The 14,305-nt window shown below is 37.4% G+C and overlaps 1 long non-coding RNA gene across 1 annotated transcript in view; it reads right to left on the bottom strand.

The window, feature by feature from the left end:
* LOC108300266 overlaps positions 1 to 14,305 on the bottom strand; it is a 35,728-nt gene that overhangs the window by 7,802 nt on the left and 13,621 nt on the right. The window lies entirely within an intron of this gene.

Here is a 14,305-nt window from a genome sequence, read left to right on the forward strand (position 1 = left end):
AGACATTGTTTCGCTCAAATTGACACTAAAAACAGTGCAGACTTAAGGCAGATTTATTTTCAGAGAAGAAGGGAATATGAAATTTTGGGTGAAATGTCCCAATTGCCAGAAGCTGAAAATGCTCTCAAATGTAAAATTCAGGTCAGATTCTGTCAAACTCCTTGTTCTATGTGTGAATAGCTAGTCTGTATCTTCACCTACACATATTTAAAATTCAACCTTAATCAAATCAAATCCATGGGCCACCATAATCCTTCTACATTGTAGCAAGAGTCTGGCCTCTGAAATCATGCTTCCTTGTGCCTCCCACTGCAACGTCTTCCCTCTAATCTCCAACTTACCAAACTGGTCAGGGGCAGCTGACACAGCCCTATTTCTGGGAGTCCTTCCTAGCCACTAGTAATCAGAGGCATCTCTGCTGTCCCTGCCCTTCATCCAAATAACAATATATAAACTGTTCCATATGTGTTTACAATTAACTACTTCATAAGTGACTGCAGTATGGATGGAGCAGAAAGGAATGCTGAGGAAAGACTCCTATTAGCATGAGCTCATCTTCCAGGAAGAGGAATGAACTTTGACCAGTACCAACAAGGCAGTCTCCACAAGAAAAGCTAAGTGCATCCATCCTCTTGACAGTCAGGATGGAATTACAGGTAATTCTCACCTCTTTGTTGACTCTCAAGTGGAATCTCCCTCCCCAAGAGGTGAAGTGCAGCAGTCCACTGCAGAGCCCCACAGCTGGGGCCAGGAATGTCCGAGAAATCACCAGGGTAGCCAATTCCTATCCAGAGGTACCCAGCATGAGCCCAAGCTGTTTCAGGCTCGGGCCAGGGAGTGAAGTCCTTGTCCCCAAGCAACCAAGGAGGGGTTGCCTCTAACCCTGTGGGCTCAAATGGAAGGAAAAATCGTCTGGAGGTGCCCACAGGAGAGCAGCCGAATTCTGAGAGCTCTCTGGGGCTTCCAGCTTGCAACCCCATTGAGTAACACAGAACACGCACAGGGGCATGCTGACTGCCTACAGGGCACCCACGGAATGCAGGTGCACACTGTAGATCCTGAAAGTGAAGGTCAGGTAAGGGACAGAGGTGTGGGGAAGTCTTGAAGAGGGAGGCCTCCCCGGGTGTCAACCAGACTAGGGGCTGGCCCACTGACCGGAAGTACTTCTGACATCAATGCAACACATGGGAAGCTGTGTAGGGTGGGTGGTGGAAGTGACTGCAGAGGCCACTGGGGATTGTAGTTTTGGAGCTAGATAGGCGGCAAGCAGTCAACTTTGCCCACACAGGGTGCCTCTGACATCTGCACAGCACGCACCAAGTTTAGGAGCCCACTGTTAAGATGCCCAAATGACATTGACAACTTTCTCTTCCGTAAGCCAATGAGATGTGCTGACCGTGAGAGCACCCCAAGAGCAGCGAAGGGTTCTGGAAAATGTGGTCCCAGCGCTCTGCAGTCTGCACTGACGTTCAGCTACAGGTAAGCTTAGCTCCAGGTTTCCGCACTTGGGCCCTTCTCCGAGTAGAAGCCAGGTCAGGATGGATGCCACTCAGGGGGAGGTGATGCTCTGCTGGGACTCCCGGTTTCGGGGTGACACTGGCCCTGTGTCCCCTAGAGTAGGAGGGTATGCCAGGACAGGGAATCCCAAGACTTCTCGGTGAAAGCAAGATTGTCTTGGGGCAAACCCTCCGAATGGAGTCAGGGGAGAGTCTGGTCCTATTTCCCCAGGATTTTAGGGGATGGAGGCTGGTCTGTGGTGACCAGCAATAGAGCCCGTGGTGATGAGGATCCAAGGCTTGATCCAGAAATACTTGAGGTTTGTTTGTTATGAAACAGACTCGCTCCGTTGCCCAGGCTGGAGTGCAATGGCAATCTTGGCTCACTGCAACCTCTGCCTCCAAGTAATTCTCCTGCCTCAGCCTACCAAGTAGCTGGCATTACAGGTTCCCACCACCATGCCCAGCCAATTTTTTGTTTGTTTTTTAGTAGAGACCGAATTTTGCCATGTTGGCCAGCCTGGTCTCGAACTCCTGACCTGAGGTGATCCACCCACCTTGGCCTCCTAAAGTCCTGGGATTATTGGCATGAGCCACGATGCCCAGCCTGAGGTTTTCATTTTTACCTTACAGGTGCGGCTTCCAGGAACCTTCTGGAGGGTGGGGGTGGAGGTGGTGTTGAAGAGGAGGCAGCATTCTAAGTATTTTGTTCAACATGAGTGTTTTCTTTTTGCATTAATTTGTGTTTTTAAAGACATCACATTAAAATTTTATCTTGATTACTGGGTTTTTTTTTGGTACCCCTTTAAATACTGCATCCACAGTCCTGATACAAAGTGAGGCCTGGCCTCTATGCATCAAACAGCCAGAAAGTCCATCAGGAACTTACTCTGAATTGCTGAATTGTGAGTGATCTTTTCCTTTCCTGACTTTCTTAATATCCACAATTTCCTCAATTGTAGCCATCCCTTCAAAGCCACACCCACAAGGCACCTCCAAGACCAGATGCCCAACCTGGGTGGTGCAGGGCTCTGAAAGACATGCTTCAATTAAGAGGGACTAGAAAACTCCCAGAGGGAGCAACAGGGACTGCAGATTTCAGGAGGTTCCAGAGGATTGCTTTGCTTTTTCTGGTTTTCAGGTCTCCTCACCACTGGGGGATCCAGGTGCAGCTCTGTTCAATCTCTACAGTGATTCATTCAAAATCTGGACCTTCAAATGCATCCAAAACAGAAGAACAGGAAAAGAAGGTCCCTCCCGATTCCCATATACAGATTGAAATGTCCCGTCAGTGTTTCATCCCCTCTGCATTCTGAAGGCGAGTTAGCATCTGGTTGCGTGAGTTCCAAACTAACAGCCAGGACCAGGCTTGAAGCGAAGAATTCCTAGACTCGCATCATGGCTAGTTTGACCGCGTCCAGTTTTACATTCTTTATTGTTTTCATGAAATGGGAACAAACAGATATATGTATATGGAAAAAAGAAAAGTTTTCTTTACATCAAATAATGCACTGAAAAATGCAGCCTTTGATTTGTATTTACTGGTCAGAAGGAAGATCAAAGAAGTAAGATGACTGAATATTTCATAGTTTTGGAATTATCAAAGGACATGGAATAGAAGGAAGTTCTTGCCCAGAATTCTAGGAAATCACCACTGTTCACTTATAATCACTGTCTTCTGAATTGTTGCAGAGTCTTTTCTCCATATTTTCATTAGATTTTTGTCTTGTTATCTCCCAAGTTAATATTGTATTTAGATACCAAATAGCCAAAAAAGAGAACTTTTTATCTCTGGGGGAAAAAAATTTAGAAAAATATATTCAGTGTATCTAATACTGAAATCAGAAATGATTTAGTCATTGACATGGGAAAGAGATTTAATGTCAAAGAAACTTTATATTAACTGAGTAACATCCTCCTGATGAGAAGTAGTATATTAAATATAAACCCATTATGTTGTTAAAAAAAAGAAAATTCATTAATTGCAGTTCAGTTTAAGCACTCTTTAATTGTAAGACAATTAGTTCAGGTTATTTTCTGGTAGATTCATTTACGTGCTAGGAAACAAAAGATGAACAAGACAGACATAAATGTCTAGATTGTTGCTAAACTGAGTTTTCACTTAGAACTACTTCTGAAAATATTTCATCTCCACTTGAAGAAATTTTATCTTTATGTAAGATACTTTACTCAAGTCTACAGATGCCAAAATCCTGTAGCCAGGCTTGTAAAACTAGGAGAGCAGCCAAATTAGTACCAATGTCACTCTAGAATTTAACAGGTATACCATTCCATATAAGATTATAAACAAAACAATATTGTTTACTTTTTAAGTAGGATCTTCTTAAAAATTAATCACTACATTACCATGTTTACTTCTTAGAAGAATATTTCCTTGTATGCATTTGGGTATGTGCTAAGTAGAAAACTCCATTATTTTGAGAAATAATGAATGAAAGCTTGCAAGGTTAAAATGAGGGCTTTACAACTCTGTCTGCACCACATTTGAAGCTGAGAAAGAAACACACCAAGCAAAAAATTTGAGACAGTATCTCAGTGAATTAAGACAACTCATCTACAGTAGAGTATCTATTTTAATAATACTTTAATAATAGCATTAAAGTGTGAAAATTTTTCCTGTTGCAAAAACACTTATTAGTCTACTGAGTTATTTCAGAATCATCCTGCACTTTCTTTAGTAAGACAAACAGTTAATGAGTTACTTGAGGAAGTTAAACACTCGTGTAGAATTGCAAGGCTTAGATCATATTCCACCATCCAGCTCACTGTCATGTTACTGGGAAATTAAGATCTCTTAGAACTGTTCTTTGACTTCACAGTAATAAATGCATCATAGCCTGAAGTAAACAGAGTGTTCTTTAAAAAGCCATCAGTTTAGATGTTTTTCATAATTTTTAATACCCATGTTAGGGTCAGCAATTTGGTGAGCAATAAAGTCAATTATCAGCTCTTCCAGTAAATCTCTTGTAACTTTATTTAAAAAGGTTATACTAACCTAGTACATTGAGCACCTCATGCTCATGATCATCAATGACTTTCCCAAAATATGCTAGTTATTCAAAACTTAATTTCAACTCTTTAATGATGAAAAATACAGCCATGCCCCACATAACAATGTTTGGTCAATGGCAGATTGCATATATGATAGTAGAAAATAAGATTATTATTTCTTTTAAAAATTGTAACTTTTTCATATTTAGATGCACAAATACTTGCCATTGTGTTACAGCTACCTGTGTATGTAGTAGAGAAACATTCTGTACAGGTTTGTAGCCTATGAGCATTAGGCTATACCATATAGCCTAGGTGTATAGTAGGATAGACCATCAAGGTTTGTGTCTATGATGTTTGCACAACTATGAAATCACCTAACAATACATTTCTCAGAATATACCCCATTGTTAAGCAATGAATGACTGTATATGTGACTTATTCATTAATTGACTCAGTCACTTATTAACTGCCTACTACACGTCAGGCATTATACCAGGTAGGGAATACAAAAACAAATAAGATATTTTATTATTTTTGAAGAACACATATCTAGTTGTGGAAAAAACATAAACAGAAAATTATAATACAATGTGATATAGAAATATATTATTTATAACATTCCTAGAGGTGGCATTTGTGCTGGTCTGGAAATACAAATATAGGTTTTGTCAGGCAGCAAACTGAAGGAGGGATATCCTTCAGATATCCTACTGTCTTTGTTATAAATTAGTAAGAACAATTCACAAGTGATATTTCTAGCATGATAAAATTAAATGAAGCAATATAACAATTTTAGTACCTGACATATTCATTACACTGTTGTTAATATCAGGTGATTTACATATATTGTAAATTATTTTCTTCTTAAGTATCGTATGTCCATAAGTAACATTAATTATTTCTTAGTTTTAAGGTTCTTAAACTCTTTAATGGCTCTAAAATTTTCCAGATGTGATTGAGTACACTCAGGGTGGTATGGCCTTAGATTCTAAAAGTTTTTAAAAGTCTTTCTGCCAGCAAAATATGCATAACAAGTTTAATAAGCAATTTTCCTGGGTATAAAAATAAAACTTTTTTTTTCTAAATAGCTTCGACTCTGTTTTATCAAACCCCCCTGACTAATCTCTTAATGATACCTCAGGAAAATCCTATAGATTTTCAGTTGTATTCAGTTATTTTAAATTCAGCCTAGTTTGACCTACTTCTGTGCATGAGTGCCCCTTCCCCATCAGTTAGACAGCTTGTGGTCTGAAGGAATTGAAATGGGAAGGGAAACTCCTTCCTTCACAACTAGTTAGAGCTCTTGACAGGTAAGTATGGTAGAGTCTTCTTCAGCACAGGTATAATGCACTATAGAGTATGAACTTCATTATTTGTTTATGGGAAGTCAATGAATCTATTAAGACTTTTATCTACTGTTACCAGTCAAAGCTTTCAGTAATGTATGTCTTTTGTGAACTCAGAATACACAGTTTGTAGTTTGTGGTAGTGGCTTTATAGCTGTACAACACTGTTCATTCAAGAAAGGTTTTTTACTTACTTTGTGTCAGACACTGTATGATGCAGGTCAAATGTTAGCACACATACACACACAAATAGATTTCATTTGGATGTATCACATTTTAAAAAGGTGAAACCATGGTGCTAGTTTGTAAAAACAAAATATTTCATTTTTATTGATGCAAAATAAATTTAAGTGATCTAAGCCTCTAAGTATCTCAAAGTCCCCAGCAGTATTAATAGTTCAGATTGACATAAACTGACCAATACTATTAATAAAAGGAAATGTGTACTGAGTAGGTACTATGTGCTTTTGTGTTAAGTGATTTATGCATTGCATTTAATCTAGCTAATAATCTGACAAGGTGGTTAGTAGTATTATTCATATTTTACAATGTGAAAACTGAGCGTGAGTGGTCATTACACCAGCTTAACTTTACCTGCCTGCTAAGAAAGCCCTGAACTCTCTTTCAAAAGCCAGCTGAGCAAGCCCAACAGGCTGACTAGATCCATGGTGTGCATACAGATAAAAATACTCTACACTTAATAATTGGTTAAAAGGTAAATTTCATGTTACATGTTTTTAACCACAATATAAATAAAAGTTATATGACACAATAATATGTAGCCAACAAAATTACACTTTCTGTGAATTTTAATGACATGAAAAAATGCATATGATATGATATGAATGAAAAAATATTATACAAAACCTGATATACAATATGATAAAAATGATGTAAGATATACATGTGTGTAAAATTATATATAAGCAAATTCATAAATTCATGTCTATTTTATGGTTGTATGTTACATATAGTAAATAAATATGTATATATGCATATGTACATTTTTTTTTTTGAGAGGAAGACTCACTCTGTTGTCCAGGCTGGAGTACAGTGGTGCAATCTCAGCACACTGCAACTTCCACCTGCTGTGTTCAAGTGATTCTCCTATCTCAGTCTCCTAAGTAACTGGAATTACAGGCATGCACCTCCACACCCAGGTAAATAAATATTTTGAAAAGAAATTGTTCCAACCTTGATATTCCTAGTCATTAGTTTTCACATATTGATTATCCGACTCTTTTTTCCTCTCCACTTTTTTATATCTATATACATTTTAAACAATGATGCTAGTTTTTTTTTTTGGTCTTTAAAAGAAGTAAAAATTGAATAATGCTGATTTTTGTGGTCTTTAAAAGAGGTAAGAAGTGAATAATATCCAGCTTCTCTAGCTTTCAGAGAAGCTTTCCAAGAAGCCCATTTCAGTTTTACCTCATTGGGATCCCTGAACATAAATAGAAAGGATTCAGAGCATACTACTACAGAAAATCACAAAACCACAAAGTAAGACAGCAAGAGAGGAAGAAAGAAATACAGTCTTTACAAACAACCAGAAAATAAATTAAAAAATGGCATTAGTCGGCCATTATCTATCAATAAGTACTTTGAATGTTGCCATGGTTTCAATGTGCTGCTTGAAGTTCATAAGTTGAAAGCTTGACCTCCAATGTGGAGGTGTTAGGAGGTAGGACCTATAGGGAGGTATCTGAGTCATAGGGCACTGTCTTCATGAATGAATTAATGCCATTGTCACTGGAGTGAGTTCCTTAAAAAAGGATGAGTTTGGCATCCTCTTGCTCTATCATCCATGTGATGCCTTCTACTGTGTTAGGATGCAAGTAGACCTTTATCAGATGCCAATCCCTTGACCTTGGACTTGCCAGCCTCCAGAACCATGAGCCAATACATTTCAGTTCATTATAAATTACACAGTTTGTGGTATCCTGTTATAGTAGTACAAAATAAACTAAGACAAGTGTAAGTGGATTACATTGTCCAATAAAAGAGTAAGTGAATGGACTAAAAAAAAATAAGACCCCCCCCCCAAAAAAAAAAAAACAGCTATATACTACCTAGAAGAGACTCACTTCACTTTTCAGAACACAAATAGGCTGAAAGTGAAGAGATGGAAAAAGATATTCCATGCAAATGGAAACCAAAATACAACAGGGGTAGCTATATTTATATCAGATAAAACAGACTTTAAATTAAAAAAAAAAAACTATAAAAAGAGGCAAAGAAGGTCATTATATAATAATAAAGGGGCTGATTCATCAAAAGAATATAACAATTGTAAATCGATATGCACCCAACATTGGGGCCCCTAAATATATAAAGCAAATATTTAAAAATCTGAAGGAAGAGATAGATTGCAATATAATAACAATAGGGGACTTCAAGTCCTATTATCAATAATGAACAGATCATCCACATAAAAAATTAATAAGGAAACATTGGACTTGCACTGCACTTTAGATCAAATAGACCTAACAGACATTTACAGAGCATTTCATCCAACAGCAACACAATTCACAGTCTTCTCAAGCACACACGTAACATTCTCTATGATAAATTATATGTTAGACCACAAAACAAGTCTGAACAAATTTAAGAGGATTGAAGCATATCAAGTAACTTCTCTGACCACAATGGTATGAAACTAGAAATAAATAACTGGAGAAGTTTTGAAAATTCAGGAATATGTGGAAATTAAATAACATGTTGCTGAACAGCAAATGAGTCAAAGAAGAAATCAAATGAGAAATTAAAAATTATCTTGAGTTAAATGAAAATGGAAACACAATATACAAAAATTTATAAGAGGTAGCAAAAGCAATTCTAAGAGGAATATTTATAGCAATAAATGCCTGTATCAAAAAAAGAGAAAGATCTCAAACAAACAATCTAATGTTATACTACAAGGAAGTAGAAAAAGAAAAATAAACTGAGTCTAAGGTGAACAGAAGGAAAGAAATAACAATGATTAGAGGAGAGATAAATAAAATAGAGACTAGAAAAAAATAGAAAAATATAAACTATACTAAGAATTGGCTTATTAAAAACAAAATTGATAAACATGTCGCTAGACTAAGCAGAAAGAGAAGAAACCTCAAATAAATAAATTTTAAAAATGAGAGACATGACAACAAATGCCACAGAAATAAAAATAATCAAAGACATTACTTTGAACGACTGGATAACAAACTGGATAACCTAAAAGAAATTGATAGATTCCTAGATATATATATACAACTTACAAGAGTGAATCTTGAAGAAATAGAAAATCTGACCTGAACAATAATGAGAAAAGAGATTGAATAAAAAGTCTCCCATCACAGAAAAGCCAAGGACTATAATAAAATTTCAGGATACAAAATCAATGTAAAAAAATTAGTAGCATTTCTACATACCATTAATTTTAAAACTGAGAGCCAAATCAAGAATGCAATCCCATTTATAATAGCTACATAAAACAATACCTAGGAATACATCTAACCAAATAAGTGAAAGACCTCTACAAGGAGAACTATGAAATACTGCTAAACAAAATCATAGATGACACAAATGGAAAAACATTCCATGCTCATGAATTCAAACAATCAACATTGTTTAAGTGGCCATACTGCCCAAAGCAACCTACAGATTTAATGCCATTGCTATCAAACTACCAATATCCTTTTTCACAGACATATAAAAAACTATTCTGAAATTTAAATGGAGCCAATAAAAGCCCAAATACCTAAAGCAATCCTAAGCAAAAAGAACACAGGTGGATGCATCATATTACCAGACTTCCAACGATACTATAAGGTTACAGTCACCAAAACAGCATGGTGCTAGTACCAAAAAAGACACATAGACCAATGAAACAGCTTAGAGAACTCAGAAATAAAGCTGTACACTACAGCTATCTAATCTTTGACAAAGTTGACAAAAATAATCAATAGGAAAATGACTCCCTATTCAATAAATGGTACTGGGATAGCTGGCTAGCCCAATGCAGAAGAATGAAACTGGACCTCTGTCTTTCAACATAGATATAAATTAACTCAAGGTGGATTAAAGATTTATGGGTTTTGTTTTTTTTTTTCTTTTGAGACAGTTACTCTATCATCCAGGCTGGAGTGTACTGCCATGTTTATAGCTCACTGCAGCCTTGGCCTCCCTGGGCTCAGGTGATTGTCCTGCCTCAGCCTCCCATGTAGCTGGAACTACAGGCACATCCCACCAGGTCCAGCTAATATTTTTATTTTTTGTAGAAATGGAGTTTTACCACAGTGCCCACGCTGGTCTTGAACTCCTGGGCTCAAGTGATCCCCCCACTTCAGCCTCCCAAAATTCTGGGATTACAAGCATTGGCCACTGCACCTGGCTTGTATTAAAAATTTAAATGTAAAACCTCAAACTATAAGAATTCTAGATGAAAACCTAGGACACACCATTCTAAATATTGGCCTTTGGGAAGAATTTATGGCTAGGACCTCAAAAGCAATTGCAACAAAAACAAAAATTTATAAGTGAGACCTAATTAAACTAAAGAGCTTATGCACAGCAAAAGAAACTAGCAATAGATTAAACAGACAAACTGCAGAATGGGAGAAAATATTCACAAACTATGCATTCACATAAGGTCTAATATCCAGAATCTATGAGGAATTAAACAATTGAACAAGCAAAAAACAAATGATCCCATCAAAAATGGGGCAAAAGGCATGAACAAATACTTCTCAGAAAAGATGTACAAATGGCCAAACACAAGACATACATCTGATAAAGGATTAATACCCAAAATGTATGGGGAACTCTGAAAACTCAATAAGAAGAAAATGAAAATGAGTGGGCCAGGCGTGGTGACTCATGTCTGTAATCCCAGCACTTTGGGATGCCGAGGCAGGATCCCAGCACTTTGGGATCACCTTAGGTCAGGAGTTCAAGATCAGCGTGGCCAGCATGGCAAAATCCCGTCTCTGCTAAAAACACAAAAATTAGCTGGATGTGGTGGTATGCACCTGTAATCCCAGCTACTCAGGAGGCTGAGGTAGGAGAATTGGTTGAACCTGGGCGGTAGAGGTTGCTGTGAGCCAAGATGGCACCACTGCACTCCAGCTTGGGTGACAGAGTGAGACTCTGTCTCAAAAACAACAACAACAACAACAAAAAAAAACAGAAAGAAAAATGGGCAAAAGACTTGGATAGACATTTCTCAAAAGAAGACATACAAATGACCAACAGACAGATGAAAAAATGCTCAACATCACTACTCATTAGGGAAATGCAGTGTAATACCACCAATGCTATCACCTCACACTTGTCAGAATGGCTATTATCAAAAAAGACAAAAGATAAAATTTGGTGAGGATTTGGAGAAGAGTAAACCCTTGTACATTGTTTGACAAGAATGTAAGTTAATATAGCCATTATGGAAAACTGTATAGAGATTCTGCAAAAAACTAAAAATAGAATTACCATATGATCCAACAATCCCTCTTTTGGTGTATATGCAAAAGAGGTGAGATCAGTATGCTGAAGAGATGTCTCTGCTGCCACGTTCATTGCAGCATTATTTGCAACAGCCAAGTTATGGGATCAAGCTAAGTGTCCATCAGTGGATGAAATAATAAAGAAAATGTGGTATGTATTCACAATAAAATAGTATTCAGCATTTAAAAAGAGGAAATTCTGTCATTTGAGACAACATGGATGAACCTGGAGGTTATTATGCTAAGTGTAATAAGTCAGAAACAGAAAAACACATGAACTCACTTAATGTGGAGTATAAAACAATTAAACACTTATATAGCCAAGCATGGTGGCATGACTCTGTAGTCATAGCTACTCGGGAGGCTGACGCAGGGGAATTGCATGAACCCAAGAGGTAGAGGCCTCAGTGAGCTGAGATCATGCCATTGCACTCCAGCCTAGGTGGCAGAGCAAGCCTCCCTCTCTCTTTCCCTCCCTCCCTCCGTCCCTCTCTTCCTTCCTTCCTTCCTTTTCTCAAAAAAAAAAAAAAAAAAAAATCCAACCTAACAAACAAACAAACAAATCTAACCCTTATAAAAGTAGAGAGTAGAATGGTGGTTATCGAAGGCTGGGGATGGGGGAGATGTTGGTTAAAAGGTTAAAAGTTTCTGTTAGGAGAAATATGTTTTTTGAGATTATTGCACAGCATGATGACCATAGTTAATAATAAGTGGGAGTTGAACAATTAGAATACATGGACACAGGGATGGAAACATCACACACTGGGGCCTGTCATGGGGTGGGGGGCTAGGGGAGGGATAGAATTAGCAGAAATACCTAATGTAGATGATGAGTTGATGGGAGCAGCAAACCACCATGGCACATGTATAGCTATGTAACAAACCTGCAAGTTCTACACATGTATCCCAGAACTTAAAGTATAAAATAAATATACTTTAAAAGATTTAAAGAATTGCTAAGAGAGTAAATTGCAAATGTTCTCACCACAAAAAATGATATGTATTCGAGGTGATGGATTTGTTAATTAGCTTAATTTCATCATACCACACTGTATATATGAGACATAATATCATTTTGTACCTCATAAATATATACAATGATAATTTGTCAATTTATAATAAAAATTATGATTTATATTGAACAATGACTTCTACCTTCCTAAATCCCTTTCTGGGCATAAATATAGATATATTCTTACGTGCTTATATTTTTTTATTTTAGTTTTTAACTTGAAAACACATTATGTACAGTTTGATCATCTTATTTTGTTTTTCACTTCAATGGATACTTTTTGTGACTACATTTTAATTTAATGACTGTGTAAGTTTATGGAGCCTGGGCATAACACAAATTTCTTGTTTCCCACTTAGTATTTAGGTTACTTAAAATTTCAGTGTTCATATAGCTTAGACCTATAGAATTAACTGAAAATAAGAAAAACAGGAAAACCATCTAAAAAAATTCCAAAACCAGAAAAAAAGTATTAAAGATGCATAACGATTGAGAAACTGATGAATGGAGCATCGCGTGTAAAAGCTGTTACTGAGAATATGTTTTTATGACTTTGTCATTTTGACTAATCACTGTTTGAATTAAATTATTTTTAACAAACCATGTGGAGCTGTTATTTGTAATTATTGCTGAGTAGAAAAAAAGTTTTTTACATTTTAATATTTTATAATTAAAAAAAGAACATGTACCAAAGAAAAAAAAGTTCTTGCGCATCTTTATTCCTGAACAACTTACTCTTTATGCTACATATGTCTATTCAATCTTTTTTTTTTTTTTGGAAAAAAATATTTTTACTCAAATTGGTTATGAGTGGCACAACAGAATCCCATTTTTGTTTGCGTATTCTAGTGTAGCTGAGGTAGGCTTGGCTGAGCTGAAAAAGAGATTGGTTTTCTGGAGACTGCTCTCCCCACTTCCCCTCCCAGCAGGGGTGTGTGTGTGTGTGTGTGTGTGTGTGTGTGTGTGTGTGTGTGTGTGTTTCTTTTGTGTGCGTGTTTTTGTTTTTGTTTTTAAGACAGGGTCTTCCTCTCTCACCCAGCCTGGAGTGCAGTGGTGCTATCTCTATCTCAGCAAACTGCAACCTCTGCCTCCCAGGCTCAAGCAATCCTCCCACCTCAGTCTCCCTAGTAGCTGGGACTACAGGCACGGGCCACCAGGCCCAGCTAATTTTGTATTTTCTTTGAAAACGGGGTTTCGCTACATTGCCCAGCTGGTCTCGAACTCCTGAGCTCAAGTGATCTGCTCACCTCCTTAGCCTCCCAAAGTGCTGGGATTACAAGTGTGAGCCAGCCCCAGTATTTTTTTAAATGTTAAGCACAGTGCTTATTTTCTCTTTTTCTATTCTGGTAATAAAAAAGTTCTACTTTAGCAATAGCCCATTTTTGTGTATAGTTCTCATATCAATAGATTTTAAAATAGTTTTAATGTATGTATAGTTTGGATATTTGCCCCCAGCTAAATCTCGTGTTGAAATTTAATTTCCAATGCTGGAGGTGAGGCCTGGCAGCAGGAGTTTGGACATGGGAACGGATCCCTCATGAACAGCTTGGGCCATCCCATTGGTGATAAGTCAGTTCTCACTTTACATTCACATGATATCTGGTCATTTAAAAGTGTGTGGCACCTCCTCATTCCACTCTTTCTCACTTTCACCTGCTTTCAACATGTGATGTGCCTGTTCCCCCTTCACCTTCCACCATAATTGTAAGCTTGATGAGAACTCCCTTAGAAGCCAAGCAGATGCCAGCACCGTGCTTCCTGTAAAGCCCACAGAACTGTGAGCCAATTAAATCTCATTTCTTTATAAATTACCCAGGCTCAAATATTTCTTTATAGTAATGCAAAAATGGCTTAATACAATATATTTTAAGTTTCCTTTTGACTCAGTTTTTATTTAGAAGAATATTCAGGCCGGGCGCGGTGGCTCAAGCCTGTAATCCCAGCACTGTGGGAGGC

The sequence above is a fragment of the Cebus imitator genome, unplaced genomic scaffold (genome assembly GCF_001604975.1).
Source record: "Cebus imitator isolate Cc_AM_T3 unplaced genomic scaffold, Cebus_imitator-1.0 Scaffold25, whole genome shotgun sequence".
NCBI lineage: Eukaryota > Metazoa > Chordata > Mammalia > Primates > Cebidae > Cebus > Cebus imitator.